Below are 17,871 nucleotides of genomic sequence, written 5' to 3'. Positions count from 1 at the left end.
GATTAGGTTACAGTAAGATAATGTGATCAGATAATGATTTGGACCCAAATCCAGAGCCTGGTTTTGTGAAATAACTGCCATGTATCCCAGGGATCTTTGCTTCTGGAGGAACATAATCCTTTATTCCAGGGCTAGTAGGAAACAGCTTCTCACCATGTAGATACAGTATATAACATTGTTATTTTTATGGTTCCATGAAAGCCCTGTTTTTGACTTTGTAATCCTTGTAAAACTTTAATTACTGGCAACTTTAATTTGATTCCCATTTACAGTGCAATCTGTAATTGACATCAGATTGGTTTCATTTTTCTTGTTAATAGCAGGAGTAACTGATTTCATGAGTTCTGGTAGAAATGTGACTAATGTTTCAGAAGGAATAGGTTCTAATTACAATGTTTGTGTCAGGTGTGTATATGTTCGTCAAACCTTGTTGGCTCGTGTGGGCCTATCCCTGGTGAAAGGGAAGGCTTGGTTTGTCCTCGCAAATAATTTTTGGGTTCAGAAATTTAGATGCTGAAGATACAGAAACGTTTTGAAGAGTTTGGCATGGGATTTGCTATTGAAGGATCAGGTGATGAGGGTTATTTCCAAAGCCCCCTTTCCCTTCACCCCTGTTGGTGTTATTGAAGGTCTGGGATGATCTGTGAGTGTGGTCCTCGCTGCAACAGAATTGAGTTTAGCGGTGATTGCAGACCCATATGACCCGTGTGTTGTCTGTTGAATGTTAATTGACACGCTGTTATGTTAATTAAGATGCTGGAATCCTGTTCATTGTAGATAGAATAGGTTTTGGCCTCATTTTTTTTTTTTTTAAATTTATTTGACAGACAGAGATCACAAATAGGCAGAGAGGCAGTCTGAGAGAGGAAGGGAAGCAGGCTCCCTGCTGAGCAGAGAGCTCGATGCGGGGCTCGATCCCAGGACCCCGGGAGTATGACCTGAGCCGAAGGCAGAGGCTTCAACCCACTGAGCCACCCAGGCGCCCCTGGCCTCATTTTTTTTTTTTTTTTTAAGATTTTTATTTATTTATTTGACACAGAGAGAGAGAGATCACAAGTAGCAGAGAGGCAGAGAGAGGGAGGGGGAAGCAGGCTCCCTGCTGAGCAGAGAGCCCGGTGTGGGGCTCGATCCCAGAACTCTGGGATCATGACCCCAGCCGAAGGTTAGACTGAGCCATCTAGGTGCACCCCCCTCCCCGCCTCATTTTTAAGGTTGTCAGGGGTTTGAAATCTCTCCACTTCTGGCATGTTGGGGTAGCCATCTTTCAAAAATTGAGTACTCTTGCTACAGGTTTCAGAGTTTATTACTATGTGTCATATTGGAAAAAAAAAAATTTGTTTTTAAACCGAGGGATATTCTCACCGGTCAGTAATATCACACAGGGCATGATTCAAGGCAACGTGTGAAGACATTGGAGTATAAAAGAGTCTTTAGAACTTTGGGGTCTACAGTTGTATTTGGTGATGAGTAGAAGATTGGATTTAAAATGAAGGAATGTGGGTGCCTGGGTGGCTCAGTGGGTTAAGCCGCTGCCTTCGGCTCAGGTCATGATCTCAGGGTCCTGGGATTGAGTCCCGCATCGGGGTCTCTGCTCCGCGGGGAGCCTGCTTCCTCCTCTCTCTCTCTCTGCCTGCCTCTCTGCCTACTTGTGATCTCTGTGTCAAATGAATAAATAAAATCTTTAAAAATAAAATAAAATAAAATAAAATAAAATGAAGGAATGTGATTTTGATCAGACCTACCATAAACTGCATGATATGGAACAAATTATGTAACCTTGCTGGGTTTCCGTTTCCTCATATAAAATTTCAACTTTATTATAACATTCTTTGATTCTCTTTCTCATTTTGGCTACCTACTTATTCCAAATTACTTGGGTACTTACGCTTTCTGTTACTCTCAATGCTGATTTTCAGAAATTTGTGTTAAAACACAGCACTTGGGTGCCTGGGTGGCTCAGTGGGTTAAGCCTCTGCCTTCACCTCAGGTCACGGTCTCAGGGTCCTGGGATCTAGGCCCACAGTGGGCTCTCTGCTGGGCGGGGAGCCTGCTTCCCTATGTCCCTCTGCCTGCTTCTCTGCCTACTTGTCATTTCTCTGTCAAATAAATAAATAAAAATAAAATAAAATAAAACACAGCACCTGTGTTTGATTTAGGTGAAGCATTCATTTTGTGTATTGATTAGGATATATTTTTTTCTTCCTGTGGAACCCTTTCTGTTTTTGCAAACTATTGGGTGGTATATGGAACTGCTTTGGAAGCCTGGCCTATGCAGTAAAATGAATATTTGACTCTTTATATTTAAAAGAAGTTAACTGTAATGAATGTCTTTGTGGTATTTTAACAGGGAAATAGTTTTTAAATAGTTTCAGTAGGCTTGGGGCATAATATGTGCAAAATCAAGTTATCTTAACATTATCTTACAGACATTTTGAGTTCACTAGCGAATCAAACACTTTGGGAACATTATTATTTTAAATTCAAGCCGGATTTGCAAAATCTTTCTTCTTATGTGGTACGCAAATGAATCCCAGATATGTTATTTAGGCCACTTTGGGTAAAAGAGTGGAATTTTGAGCTTTAAGGGTTCCGCAGTGCTCTTCAGGCAAATTTCATTTTATTCTAATGTTAACCAGTTAGTTGAAATGGCAAATGCCTATAAAATTTTTTTTTGCGTTTTTATGCCTTGAGATACTCTCAAACCTCCTTGTGTTTTTATAGCTTTTGGAGCGTGACTGTGTATTGTGAAAAGAAAAATTCTAATTCCAAGTAGAGGAGGGAGGAGACCTTCCTTGATAGCATGTGGAAACAGAGGCTATTTTTATTTTTATTTTTTATTTATTTATTTTTTTAAAGATTTTATTTATTTATTTGACAGAGAGAGATCACAAGTAGGCAGAGAGGCAGGCAGAGAGAGAGGAGGAAGCAGGCTCCCTGCTGAGCAGAGAGCCCCATGCGGGACTCGATCCCAGGACCCTGAGACCATGACCTGAGCCGAAGGCAAAGGCTTTAACCCACTGAACCACCCAGGCGCCCCAGAGGCTATTTTTAAAGTTGTAGCACACGGAAAGTAAGGGAGACTTGGGGTTCAGCCATCCAGATGAGGCTACTTGGAGAGAAAAAGTTGTATTAATAGCTGTCAATAACTCTGATTTATCAGTAACAGGTGGCCTAATTGATTTGGACTAGTTTGGCTTCTCTGAAAGGTTAAGAAAGCTGTTAAGTGTTGCCTTTGTTAGGTTATGCCAGCAGGGAACCTGGTTTATGTAAGGCAGGAAGAACTTTGGGTTTTAACAACCATAACCACGATAGGCTGGAATAAGTCATTTGGTGTTTAGCCATGAGCTGCTCCTGAGTTTCTAGAACATTTTCCTCAGGGTCAGCCTCAAGTTTCTGGAGGTATAGTCAAGGCACTTCTCTGAGCTGAATTAGCCAAGGGTGTGGAATGGGCTAAATCAAGTAACTATGGCAAAACCTCAATTTACTCTAAAAGAAATCACATTCTGCCAAATATAGGTTGCATTACTGATTTTATTTGTGATTTGATCACATTAAGGTTGTTTTTTTCCGCCTCAAATCCATTTCTTTTTAAAGCTTCTTGACCCACCTAACTGACCTGAGCAATGAAATAAATAACTTTATACACTTTATTTTTATCTGTATCTTTATAGCAGTTGTAGTGAAAGCCAACTAGAATTTTTGCCTACAAGTCTAACTATTTGAGGTCAAAACTCCAGGTTTTGCAACCATGAAAGTGGTGTCTGAACTTCGAGTTATTCCTTCTCTTCTACAAATTTTCATTTTCTCTGTTTGGACACATTGTCAGGTCCTAGTGTGGAACGCTGGGTGTCAGGAGGTTCTGTGACTGAGTCACTCGGCAAGAAATCTTTCCTCATGAAAAAAAAAAGGAAGACTGACCCATAATATTTCAACATCGGCTCAATGATCCACTTAACTAGACTGGCTGTTTTGTAACATGTTTGTGGGCACCGGTTAAAAGTTAAAATAGCTGAATCGTGCATTTTTATTGAGTGCCAAGAGCAAAAGGGAAGTTCAGGAACCTTCCAAAATAGATGAAATAATTTAGTATCTTGGCAGGCTCTGATATTCTGGTTGAGAAACCCGAACTTTTAGAATTCTTATTTGGATCACATTTTTGTGATTTCAAAACCGTTTTAGAGGTGAAATATTTTTAAACAGAGAATTAAAACTATGTGGCCACTTATTTATTTATTTATTTATTTTTGTCCCTGAACAACTTAAGCGACTGGTTCACTTGTTGTTCTGTAAGTGAATTTTAGTGAGAGCCAGCCTCTAATTGAAATTGGCTTGTCGTCCTCTGCACGCTCCTTCCAGCTGACCACAGTCCCTAAGGCATGCTACTTAGAGATGAGCTGGAGAGCTCTGTTGAGAAGCAAAACAAAAGCACCTAGCCAGGTGGAGCAGGCATATCTTCTTTTCAAAATGTTAGAATTACTGTTGTGTCTACAGATGTAATTTCATCCATTTGGACATTTAAACTAAGTGGAATGTGGTTTCCATACTTCTGGATTAAAGGGGGAAAAAAAAAACCCCTTTTATTGTTTTAAAGCAAGGCGTAAATAACATACAATCAATGCATCTGGCGCTGCCCCCACCTGATTCCAGCTGTGTGCACCTCCCTCGCAGCTGAAAGGGATTCTAATTGGCTGAGGAATGTCGGCAACATTGTGTATCACTGAGCATGAACCTATGACGCTGGCTGCTGGGTGATGCCATTTCAGATGTTTTAAGCTCCTGAGTCCAACTTGGAGGTTGCTTTCAGGAGTCTGGAAGAGAACCTTGTGAAGCTGCGGTTGTAGACAGTAGCCTGCTTTTTTCTTTGTTTGTAGGGCAGTCGCTAAATTCTCTAAAGGCCGTGGTGCTTTCTTGTGCCTTAAACCCTGGGTTGGGTGTCAGAAGGTCTGAATTTGATTTCTAGCTCACAAAAGTGCCACAGTGGGGAAAGGAGGTGGGTGGATTATGATCTTTTGGAGACTCGGTTTGCCTGGGATGCGAGATACCTGCCTTTTCGTGTCGCACAGGGACTAGATGTGCATTAAATATTTTAATGAATAGTTATGAATTATTTGTAGAGTAGCCGAGTGTAAATACGGAGAAATAGGTTCCTGTTATTTCTAGTTCCTAAGTAATTATGTAAATGCTAAAGCTAATGGTATATTTGACACTGAAGAAAATCTATAAAACCTATTGATGGACATGAAAAATGCACTCAAGAACAAACTGTTAAATTCTTTGTGCATTCAGAAAGTTCCTTAGAGAAATAGTGTTAGAAGCCAAAGACAGCATCATCTTTAATTGTGAATCCTTGGAAGCATTCCCATTAAAGTCAGGAACAATACAGGGATGTACACTGTCAAAATTGTTATTAATTAGAAAAAGACATCAGAAAGCAAAATTGCTATTATTTGCAAGTGATACGGTTTTGTAGCTTTAGAAATCTGAAAGAATCAGCTGATACATAATTGTAAATAATTAAAAAAACTTTAGTTGGATAGGAAATTTCTCCATGGAAAAAGAAAATGGATAAAAACTAATATGCAAAGACAAACTAGGAAAAACAATTTGCAATCTATGTGAAAATGAAAGTCTAGCTTCCTTACTGTATAAAGAGCTCTCAAAGTCAACTAGGAGTAGGCCAATAACCTGTTTGCAAAGAATACAGACAATTCATAGGAAAGGGAAAAAAAATGAATTTCAAACATGCAGAGAGATGCCCAGCCCTATATACCGAACAATATATCAGTTAAAACTAGGAGTGCAGCTGGTTTTTCATTTAGCAGATTAGCAAAGACCAGAGAGTTTGGCAATATGTTAGGGATGACAAAGGTGAGGAAAAGGAGAAACTCTTTTACACCGTTGGCTGGGAAATGTAAACTGATGTAATAGAGTAAGGATGGCAGTTTGGTGCTATCAGATAATAAGTGTATATGCCCTTGATCGAACAGTTCTGCCTCTAGGAATTTTTTTCCCAGATCCATTCACACATTTGTGTAAAGTCTTAATATGCAGCCAGGTCCTGGGTGGCTCAGTCGGAAAAACATGAGACTTTTCATCTGGGGGTTGTGAGTTCGAGCCCCACCCACACTGGGTGGAGAGATTACTTAAAAATGAATAAGTAAATAAACTTAAAAAAAAAAAAAAGTCTTACCATGCAAACTTATTGCAGCATTGTTTGAGCTTATGAAAGACTGGAAACAACCTAAGTGTGCATCAGTAGGGCACTAGTTAAAGAAATTACATTATATCCCCAGGGATGTGTAGCTGTTTAAGAGAATAAGACAGTGCTTTATTTATTTTAAAAATTTTTAAAAATTATTTGAGAGCTAGAGAGAGCATGAACAGGGCAGAGGGAGAAGCAGACTCTCCACTGAGCAGGGAGTCTGACGCAGGACTCGATCTGGGATCTCGGGATCATGACTTGAGCCAGAGGCAGACGCTCAACTGACTGAGCCACCAGGTGCCCTGATAGTGCTTTATATTCTGATGTGGAACATTTTCTAAGATACATTGTTGAGAGTGGGGGAAAAGATTCAAAACAGTGAATATTGTACATACGGTGCGAGTAATAAAAAATAAAAGGGGAAATTTATCTAGATCTATTTGTATAGAACATTACAACAAGGATACCTCTGAGAAGACTGATGGTGATTTTCTCTGGGGAGGAGAACCAGGGCCTGAAGATCCAGGCGAGAGGGACATCTTTTCCCTGTTTATCCTCTTTGTATTGTTTGATCTCTTCCCCCTTCCTGCTTGAGAATAGATTGCTTTTCAACAATTACAGATGTTAAAATCAAAAAAGAATCTACAGCTCTTAAGAATTTCTTGAGCAACAAGTACGTTAATTGCCAATAGTAATTGTTTTTGTATGTAGGTGTTCAGAAAATTCAAAATGATTTTTTTTTTTTAAGATTTTATTTATTCGACAGAGAGAGACACAGCAAGAGAGGGAACACAAGCAGGGGGATTGGGAGAGGGGGAAGCAGGCTTCCCGCTGAGCAGGGAGCACGGTGCTGGGCTCAGTCCCTGGACCCTGAGATCATGACCTGAGCCAAAGGTAGATGCTTAACAACTGAGCCACCCAGGCACCCCCCCCGCCCCCAAATATATTTTAAAAGGCGTAAATGGCATCTAAAGGCATATATCCATGTTTATGTGCATTTCTTCACAGGACGATTCCTGGGTTTTGGAGAGTAAAAAATATTCTGCATACTTTGTAGATCTCAACAAACTCATTTTCCCAGAGGATATGTTTGTTCTGATAACACCTCCTACCCAAAATTTTTCCAGCATAATACTAAGTAAGCCCAAATGATTCCAGATTCAGAAATCGGGTCCTCCTGAAGCCCCTTTCTATAGTGAGTCCTTGAAAGACTGGGGTCGTGGTTCTGAATAATAGTCCTTTATTTGGAATGTCATTTGGGGTTATCTCTGACCTAATTTTAGAAAATTTTAGAAAATAACCTCATGTGGTGCCTGGGGGGCTCAGTGGGTTAAAGCCTTTGCCTTCGGCTCAGGTCATGATCTCAGGGTCCTGGGATCGAGCCCCGCATCGGCTCTCTCTGCTTGACAGGGAGCCTGCTTCCTCCTCTCTCTCTCTCTCTCTCTCTCTGCCTGCCTCTCTGCCTACTTGTGATCTCTGTCTATCAAATAAATGAATAAAATCTTAAAAAAAAAAAAAAGAACCTCAACCCTAAAGTGGAAGTGAAAATGCTAATTTGCATAAATCAGGAACAAAAACTTGGTATTTTCCCTAAGTATTCACATAATCAGTATGTTTGCTTTAAACTTTTTTAAAGGGCTTCTTTACTAATTTTAGCTGTGCCTAAAAAAGGAATCTCTGACTCTATAAAAGTAGAAAAAGTTGTAATAATTCATTGCCTTTTTGTTCTCCTAGGTCTTTGGGATAAAAATTCTAAGTTTACTGAATAGCATTTCTCCATGTATTACCTACCGATGATGGATTTGAGGATTGTTCAGTGTCTGCTCATCTGAACAGGGCTAGTGATGCCTTCTCTCTGTGTGTCCTTGTTCTCCTGTTTCCTCACGGGAGCCAAGCTATCAAACCAAGCTCCAAGAGGGCTGGGTGTTTTGTTTTGTTTTGTACGTGTTTTATTTCTAGGTTAAAAAAAGCATGCAACTTGTTTTACTCTTTAAACGCACACTTTATAGGACAGAGAAAAATTGTTTCTCTTGTCCCGAATAGATAATCATCCCATGTGCTGTTACAGAAATACTTGGAAACACACTTAGTCCAGCTATAATGAATTCATACTTTACCATAATCAATAGTCATGTGAAGGAGAAGGCCTGCTTGTCCTCATGGGACATTGATTTAACTTTTCTTAGCCTTTTTTCCCTTCTTGATTGTGCAGGGTTGAACAGGTGGCATTCCTCTTCCCGAACGTGCCTAAGAGACACCTTAAGCTTAACATGTCCCAAGCGATCTTCCTGGTTCCCTCCTCCCCAGAAGCCTTCCTCTCCCGGTCATCCTCGCCTCGTTAGATCTACTCCGTTGCTCAAACCAAAAACCAAGACCTGTTCTCGTTTTTCATACCTCACTTCTGCTTCAGCCTTCTTGACTCTGCCACCACAGTTCATCTGGAGGGTGTCTTCTCTTTAGGCCTGTTGTCTCCATCCTACTTCAGGCTGGGACCATCTCTTGCTTGGACAGCAGCTTCGTGCCCTATTTGATTTAAATGTCATTTATCAATTATTTCTCTCTTTCAAAGATGCTGAAAGATTTATTATAAAAGTTCTCATTCTGGCTTATTGGAAAGCGGGAGCTAGAAAGAGGTTTGCCAGCATTACCCTTTTCTCCTGGCTAGCGCAGCTCCTTTACCCTCCGCTTCGGGGTTCGCTGCCTCTAGCTGCAGCTCCAAGGGCACTGGAGAGAATGACCAGTTGTCTTGGTCAGGGTATGTAGAGCTTCTCCTGGTCTGATGATTTAGGGACAGCCAATGACAAGTTCAATTGTACGCAACCGTGGAGGGAAGTCAGGAAGCCAAACTGAAGATTACTATTTGAAAAATGAGTTTAGAATGGGAAATTCAGTCTCCATGGCTCAGAACACGTTACATTCCCTTGTACAGGAATACAACAGTGGTTGCCTCTGGGTAACTCCCAGTTTTGTCCTTCTGACCACAACACAACCCCCAGTCATTCCCCAAGATACTCTGATCCGAGTCTCCCCTATCTTAGTAACTGATGTCATCAACCAGGGAGGGTGTTCATTGAATTCTACCCTGCCTCCTTTCTTCAGCCAATTTCACATTTTTTGCTTCTGTCTTGTATTTATAATACCATACTTCATGACACTTTTTTTTTTTAAAGATTTTATTTATTTATTTGATAGAGAGAGACAGTGAGAGAGAGCATGAGCAAGGAGAAGGTCAGAGGGAGAAGCAGACTCCCTGTGGAGCTGGGAGCCCGATGTGGGATTCGATCCTGGGACTCCGGGATCATGACCTGAGCCGAAGGCAGTCGTCCAACCAACTGAGCCACCCAGGCGTCCCTTCATGACACTTTTATTAAAAAAACAAACCAGGATGCTTTCAGATGCAAGTAGCAGAAAACCTAGCTTAAATTGATTCCGTAGGAAGCATTTTTTTCAGTAAGTTAACTGAAAAGTCCAAAAGTAGTTAATAGCATGAGAAGAATCCAGTTTCACTTTGGTTCTCAGCGCTGTGACCTCAGAACCATTCTTGGCTATCTCTTTTTTTCTTATGATCCAAAGATGGCTATTAGAAGCTGCCATGGCTATTTGCTTCTAGGTTTAACCAGCAGAAATGTTTAAAGTCCACTTTCCCAACAGCTCATTGCTAGAATGGAAGTCCTGGAGTTGAATCCCTTTTTTGGGTTCACCTGATGTGGGTCATGTGTTCATTTGTGAACCAACCACCATGGCAAGGATGATGGGATGTGCTGGTTGGACGAGAAGGAGCCATCTTGGAATCTAGTAATGGCGTTAGTCCCACCCAACATTTGGGATGTTTTGGTGGGAGAGAAAAATGGATGCTAGGAGGGCAACCAACAAAAAACTAGACAATCCCATTTAAAAAAATTTATAATGCTAGTTTTGTGTATGCTGAGTGTGAGGATGATAAAGCTGCCATTTAATGAACTCTAGGAAAAAGAAATATACCTTCTTTGTAGTAGTGCAAAGCAAAAGATGCCATTTTTGTAAAAATGCCAGATATTTTTCCTGAGAGTTAGGAATGGTAGCTTTATATATGAACTTACCCCAACAAATACCATTGCTGATTTGTATTATAGAATGTTTCTGAATTGTTGTGTAGTGTTATTTTATTGGGGATTATTTTAATACTAAGGTTTTAAACAAACTTCAGTGCAGATTCTAGAAATTTTTTTTTTTTTTAAAGATTTTATTTATTTATTTGACAGAGATCACAAGTAGGCAGAGAGACAGAGAGGAGGAAGAGAGGGAGAGAGGAGGAAGCAGGCTCACCGCCGAGCAGAGAGCCGGCTGCGGGGCTCCATCCCAGGACCCTGAGATCATGACCTGAGCCGAAGGCAGAGGCTTTAAACCACTGAGCCACCCAGCCGCCCAGATTCTAGAAATTTAAAAAAAAATTTTATTTATTTATTTGACTGAGAGAGATCACAAGCAGGCAGAGAGGCAGGCAGAGAGAGAGAGGGGGAAGCAGGCTCCCTGCTGAGCAGAGAGCCAGATGCGGGGCTCAATCCCAGGACCCTAAGGTCATGACCTGAGCTGGAGGCAGAAGCTTAACCCACTGAACCACCAAGACACCCCAGATTCTAGAAATTCTTAAGTCATTTCTCTGGAGATGATAGGATATTTTTGAGAGGGGAAAGTGCATATTAGTTGTTTGTAAGTTGAATTTAGAGGAATAGAAAGAAAAAATTGGTTTTTATCCAAGTGTATAATTTTTTTGGTAAGTGATTACCAACCCTTCTTTTATAATGAAAGCTTTGGATTAATACTCATTTTTGATATTTGGAGCTCTGTGTTTTCTTTGCTATTTTCCTAAAACAAAACAAAACAAAACAAAACAAAACAAAAAAAACAGCAAAGGGGGCTTAAAGATGCTTGGCTGAGCTTGAACCTATCTTCCAAGAAGAATGGTTGGCTCTCTCATACCTCCAAGGTCTTTCTTCTGGAGTCAGCCAGGTGGGGTGGTTTAGGAGCTGGGCAGGAGCCAGCCTTTGCCTTTAGACGAGTGACCTCATCTCTTAGTTTACTCAGCTAAAAAAAAAAGGGGATGGGTTGGGAAACAGTTGGAGACACTTCAGTTTGTGTGTATTAAATGAAATAATCCACATACAATGTCTGGTCCGTAGTAATTGTTCAATATGTGTTAGCTTATGTTAATGTTGTCATATTTCAGTGACTCTAAGATGACTTTGAAAAGTCACACCATTGTTTTATGTACCACTAAAAAAGAAACACCAGTAATTACACTACACTGTGATTCATTTGAAGATTTCAGAGATGTTAAAATCAGAAAAAATGTCTTAGAAACAATGATACATGGTATTATGGCTGTCTTTGACTTGGAAGTCCTGGCAATTGTTTGCATACCCACAAATTAATGCCATCTGTCTTCAGTTTAAACATAATGCAGTGTGACCTGAAGTTTCTTTTCTTTTTTTTTTCCTCCTTATGTTGGTGTTGGTCTCCTGTATTGCAGTATTGGCAATTTAATAATTACTAATTCGTTCTGTAGATTTAATAATGGATTATACAAGACCCATGGTGGGCTTGGAAACTTTGATAATTTGCTTTTCTTCAGCGACTTAGAAATAAAATGGAGTCATGTTTTTGGAGATCGTTAATATCGGTTGGGTCAAGCTATTTGAAATGAAAGGTAGGTGAATTGATGGTACCCAGAACCTTTTAGAGCACCCAGGTTTTTGGTGGAAAGCCTGTTTAGGAAAATGCCTTTGACATTCTTATTGTTTATGTTTAGGAAAATGCCTTTGATACACCCAAACACATTCAGTGGGAAGACATAATATTGATACTTGAAAGCAGTGCATGGTATTTGATTTTCCACTAAAATTTATATGTGGAAGTGTACTGTAGAGCTTGAGTGATAGTCACAGGCTGGTTTAAGAACCAACTTGTGCAGTAAAAAGTCACCATGTAATATGCTAAGCTGGAATTTAGAGTAAAATCCGTAAGGATAGCACAGATCCTCGATAGCATTCTGTTTCTCTTGGAGCCTGAAACTTCAGGTGTTGTGATGGGAGTGGTGTAAGCCTGTTTGGGCTCTTTTTTTAGACCTGTTTTTGATATTAAGATAGAAATGAATTATGGAAGTCTTTTTGGAGACTTGACCTACGTGTTTACTTATTGCATTATTTATGGCTTGCTTCATCACCTGAATGTCAACGGATTCCACTTTTGTTTGAGACAACTACAGGAGGCGAGCAGAAGTACCCTTTACCTTATCATAAGCCCCAGAGGCTGTCCTCTGGCACATCTGGCACAGGAAGCATTTAAATATTATTTGAGGGTGTTGATTATGATTTTGGAAAAGACTGGCTCTGTGCATCATATCAACATTATAGTTCATATCAAGACTGGCTTTGTGCATCATATCAACATATTTTCATGCGTTCTGAGATAACAGCGCTGTTTTCTTTTTGGAAACCTGGGTTTGGTTGCTGTATTTTGCATAGGGTTCAGCCTAGCAGTAGGAAAAAAATAACATTTTTCTTTCAGAAAAGGAGTTTTACTTTGGGAAATGGTACCTGTGTGGAAGTAACAGAAATATGATTTCCAGAAGGAAACTGTTTGTTAACGTGAGCAATTATCACCTGCTCAGTAGCATTGTTTATGTTTAGAATCGACAGAAGCCAGTCAAGATCTCTCACAAGGCTTTACGAAAGGATACGATGATGTCAGTGTTACTCCAGGTGTTTAATTTCAGGCAGTATGAGTCAAGGATTTGGGGCTTCTTACATTAGAATAGATGGAACTTTATTCAGAAAAACAACCCAGCTCATTAATTTGAAGTGTGTACATCACAGCCTAAAAATTTCAGTGAGAGTTTTTAAATAGATGATGTATGCATATGATATAAAAGGGTATTCATCAAAAATAAGTCTCCTACACCCTGTCCCTTGTCAACCAGCTTGCTTCTAGGGGAGTAACTATTATTATCATGACATTACTAGTTTGTCTTGTTTCTTCCAAAGGTTCTCTGCTCTCTTCCTTTTCTCCCGCTCTTGGACGCAGGTGCTAGACTAGGATGTGCACTGCCCTGTATCTCGCTTTTCCACACAATACAGGACTTGCTCTATTTTCATACACCCAGAGCTGCCTCTGTAGCAGAAACCTCTCTGCTCTTCAGAAGCCTTGTGGTTAGTGGGACCACAGGACGAGTTCTGGCTGGTGAACCGTAAGACGTGATTTGGCCCACGGTGAGGCTGAAGCAGGAGGAGCCTCCAGCTCTTCCGTGGGGCCCTGGGAACTGTGTGGCATATGGTGGAGCCTTTATCAGCCTGGGTCCCTGAATGATGATGTGGAGCAGAGTCCCCCTTCTGCCCTGGCCCCTGCCCCAACCCCCTTCCACTCCCCCCGACAATGACCCAGCCTATGGTGGATGTGTAATGAGAGCAGGGAATAAACCTGTTCTGTTAATTTGTTTGTGCATCATATCAACATCTCCAGATTGAGGTTGCCTTTTCTTTTTAATAGCTCTGAAATGCTACTAAACGTAACACCAAATAAACCCAGTTCGGATTATCTGATAGTTTAGGGACAGAGGGCATCTCATTAAAGAAGAATCATTTTAAGGAAATAGCAGAGAAATACATTGTTCCCCAGTGTGTTACGTAGCCTATCTATTTTTTTGAAGGAATATATATCTGTTGAAAAATACAAGGGAGAAATAAGCTCTGTATTATTTTAATGACACTTCATTCTTTAACATTATAGTTTATCATTTTTGCATTTGAATTTGATATTAATTTTCTAGTCAGATTAATTCTAAAGGAGCATAAGCACCAAAGCCAATTCACTGCCTTACTCAGGATTGAGCACAATACTTGAAGAGTGTTAAGGATGAGAGGAATGTCACAAAAATAGTCTCTACCGGGAACTTAACAGTACAGTAGGGAGTGAGACAGTCACTAGAAACAGTTGAGCATTTAAAAAAAATTTTTTTCCTTAAAGGTGCCAGGTTGAAAAGAGAGCTCCTTGTGGGCTACAGAGGTCTAGCCGCTGGGGAGGCCGAATTTGAAGTAGCTCTGGAAAAATCTGCATGGGGAGAGGGGCCACAGGGGCTAGCACATACAAAGACGGAATGGGGCAAGAGTGTGGCCAGACAGAGGACCCAGGCTTCAGTGACAGACTGAGGAGTCTGGGTAGCAGTAGAGAGATTCGATCAGAGAATTCTGGTTTTAGAGGCCTGCCGTGTAGGAAGGGGCCCTTTCGTGTCCAGAGGACAGCACAGGGTCCAGTAAATGGAGTAGTGTAGTGGCTAAGAGCCAGCTTGAGGCCCGTGTTCTGGTTCTAGTTTTGCCACTTTCTAGCTGTGGAAAGTGCTAGAAAAAGGGTACGCAGGGTAAGTGCTTAGAGGAGGTCGGTTGTGATGCCTCCTGTGGGTGTGTGGCTACTGTGGGAGGGGAACTTGGGAACAGTGACTCGAGGGGCTAAATTCGGCTCCTTCACAAAGTAGTGTTGTGTGTGACTGTGTTTATGCAAATGATCGGCTTTCTATGGGCTTTATAAGGAATCCTTTGTTGGGGCCAAGTGTAGACTAAATGGTCTACGAAGTTTCTTTTAACAAACATTTATTGAAAAACTACTAAGGGCTAGGTTGCCTGGCAAGCACCACACTGGACATCAGGAAGGGGGTGGAGACCAGATGAAGGAAAACACTTGTTATTTACCCAGTCTGTGCATTGTTACAAAGTTAACATCAGATTCCCTATTTGGCCCTAGAAAAACCCTTCTAATCAGAAGGGATAATAAGTGTCTGTAAAGAAAGCAAAGTGACGGAAGTAATAAATGATGTCGGATACCTGAGAAAATGCTGCGGAAATCTGCCTCAGCCCTTCCCCTGATGTTAATATCTTTCTGGTTGATTGCAACATGCTTTCTTAAGACCTTCTTAGAAGTTCTAATTGGAGCCCAGCTCTGGCTCCTCCAGTACGAATGACAAGTTGGTGTTTGTGTAGTGATTTCGCACCCCTCCCCCCCACCTTTTTTTGGACTCGGGGACTACTTCCATTTACAGTCAGGTACTGTTCAGAATCTCTTTGTGGGCAAAGTAGGTCAGACATAAAGTGCACTCAGACGTAAAGGCAATCACTCGAGTTGGGGAGGCAGATCCCGTGGAAGGTCCAGTCTCTTTCCCCCTCCCTTAGCTCTGCTCTGGATCGCAGACGCTGGGGTTGTACAACCTTCACAGCCAGTCTGGAGTCTTTCCAAAGGGTTTCTAGAATGAGAGTCTGCCAAATGCTAAGCTTTAATGTTGGGATGTTACTCTTTGGGGTGCCCCTTCTGCCCTTCGGCTCTTTATGGGAAACTAGGTCAGCTATCCAGACTACATACTATGCGATCCTAAGGTGAACACTACGGTTAACTGTGAGTTTTAAGATACATCCGACCTGGGTTTCCTGTCTAGCTTTGCTGCTCAGGGTTGCGGTCACTATAGGCAATCATAAGGAAGATATTTGTCAGTTCTCGAGGCTTTTATTATCACCAGGGAGGCACTATGCTAGGCACATTTCCTTAGTTATCCTCTCAATAAACTTACAAAGTAGGTACTTTTCCTGTCTCCACTTGGGAGACTGTGGGGTTGGTCCACCCAGTTCCACCACATACCAGTGTCTTTGGACAAATCATGCATTTTGGCTTTAAGCCTCAGACAATACCCACCTCATAAGGATGTTGCAAGGAAATGAATGAAGTAATTCAGCACCCAGCTGTTTCCCCACATTTGGTCAAGGTCAACCTCCCCTGGGGGTTCCCTGAGTATCTCCTAAGTGGATTGGAGTTAAGTTTAGGAAGTTACTTTGCTTCTTACTTTTCAAGTTAGTGTAAACATTGTTTCTGAATCCAGTTCTTTTCTTTTTTTGTCTCCAAATTAAAATCATCATTAAACATCATTCAGTTAGGAGCTCTCTTTTTCAATCGACTTTTCCGCATCAAAGGTTGCTTATGGATGGGGGAAATGGCACTAGCATTATTGTGACAAAGATAAGTGACAATATAAAAAGGAAAGTGAATATTCTCAAATTTCCACCTCCTCTTACCAATTTAATATTTATTTTTATTGCTATTTCTGACTTGGCCTACATTCCTATTGATTATTTACTAAAAATCAGACTAAACTGTGTCTTATTATTATGTATCACATATATATCACTGAAACATTACTCTAATTACAGTTCTACTAAAAAATAAATACAGTGGACCCCTTGAACAACATGGGTTTAAACTGCATGAGTCCACTTACAGATTTTCTTTTAAATAATTACAGTGTAGGGGCACCTGGGTGGCTCAGTGGGTTAAGCCTCTGCCTTCAGCTCAGGTCATGATCTCAGGGTCCTGGGATCGAGCCCCTCATCGGGCTCTCTGCTCGGCAGGGAGCCTGCTTCCCTCTCTCTCTCTCTGCCTGCCTCTCTGCCTACTTGTGATCTCTCTGTCAAATAAATGAATAAAATCTTAAAAAAAAATAATTACAGTGTAGTACTGTAAATGTATTTTCTTTTATGATTTTTTTAATTTTTCTCTAGCTTTATTACAAGAATATAGTATATAATACATAGAACTTTATAAAATATGTGTTAGTTGACTGGTTATGTTATCAGTAAGCCTTTCAGTCAATAGTAGGCTGTTAGTAGTTACGTTTGGGGCAAGTCAGAAGTTATACATGGGTTTTCTGGGCTCTCTATTCTGTTCCATTGGTCTACGTGTCTGTTTTTGTGCCAGGACCATACTGTCTTGATGACGACAGCTTTGTAATAGAGCTTGAAGCCTGGAATTGTGATGCCACCAACTTTGGCTTTCTTTTTCAATATTCCTCTGGCTATTTCTGGTTCCATATAAATTTTAGGATTATTTGTTCCATTTCTTTGAAAAAAAAAAAAAGATGGGATTTTGATAGGGATTGCATTAAACGTATAGATTGCTTTAGGTAGCATAGACATTTTCACAATATTTGTTCTTCCAATCCATCAACATGGAACATTTTTCCATTTCTTTGTGTCTTCCTCAGTTTCTTTCATAAGTACTTTATAGTTTTCTGAGTATAGATTCTTTGCCTCTTTGGTTAGGTTTATTCCTAGGTATCTTACGGTTTTCAGTGCATGTATGCAGGCTTTCAGCCACACAGGGATAAGGGGTCAGTTCCCCTATCCCCTAAGCTCCCTGTTGTCAACTGTATAATTTTGGTGACTTCTAAAATTTTAAACTTTCTTTTTTTCCCCCCTTTTTTAATGAAGTATAATCGGCACACAGTATTACCTTAGTTTCAGGTGTACAGCGCAGTGATTCGACAACTCTCTCCATCATGCTCTGCTCCCCACAAGTCCCATTGACTATATTCTCTAGGCTGAACTTTTATCCTCCTGACTCACTCGTGCCTGTACCTCCCATTCCCTCTCCCCCAATTTCCCCCACCCTCACCCTTCCCTTTGACAACCGTCAGTTTGTAAAAGTCTGAACGTTCTTCAGGCTCTCCCTGTGATATTTTTCTCTTTGGTTTGGTCCCCAGGCCTCCTCACCACCCACTGTCTGTGAAGGAATTTTATATTCTATTTGATAGTGTCATGAAGCTGGTTTTCACTTTTGGATAGAGCAGTCTGTGGTTCCACGTAATCCAGCGTGTGAAC

General features: G+C 40.8%; 1 protein-coding gene across 5 annotated transcripts in view; it reads left to right on the top strand.

Moving 5' to 3' along the window:
- Nucleotides 1-17,871, top strand: part of SMURF1 (SMAD specific E3 ubiquitin protein ligase 1) — a 106,644-nt gene that overhangs the window by 2,165 nt on the left and 86,608 nt on the right. The gene's annotated exons all lie outside the window — the stretch shown is intronic.

This window comes from Mustela erminea, chromosome 20 (assembly GCF_009829155.1).
Source record: "Mustela erminea isolate mMusErm1 chromosome 20, mMusErm1.Pri, whole genome shotgun sequence".
NCBI lineage: Eukaryota > Metazoa > Chordata > Mammalia > Carnivora > Mustelidae > Mustela > Mustela erminea.
The sequence above is the reverse complement of the archived record's forward strand: the minus strand, read 5'-3'. Positions and strand labels throughout refer to the sequence as shown.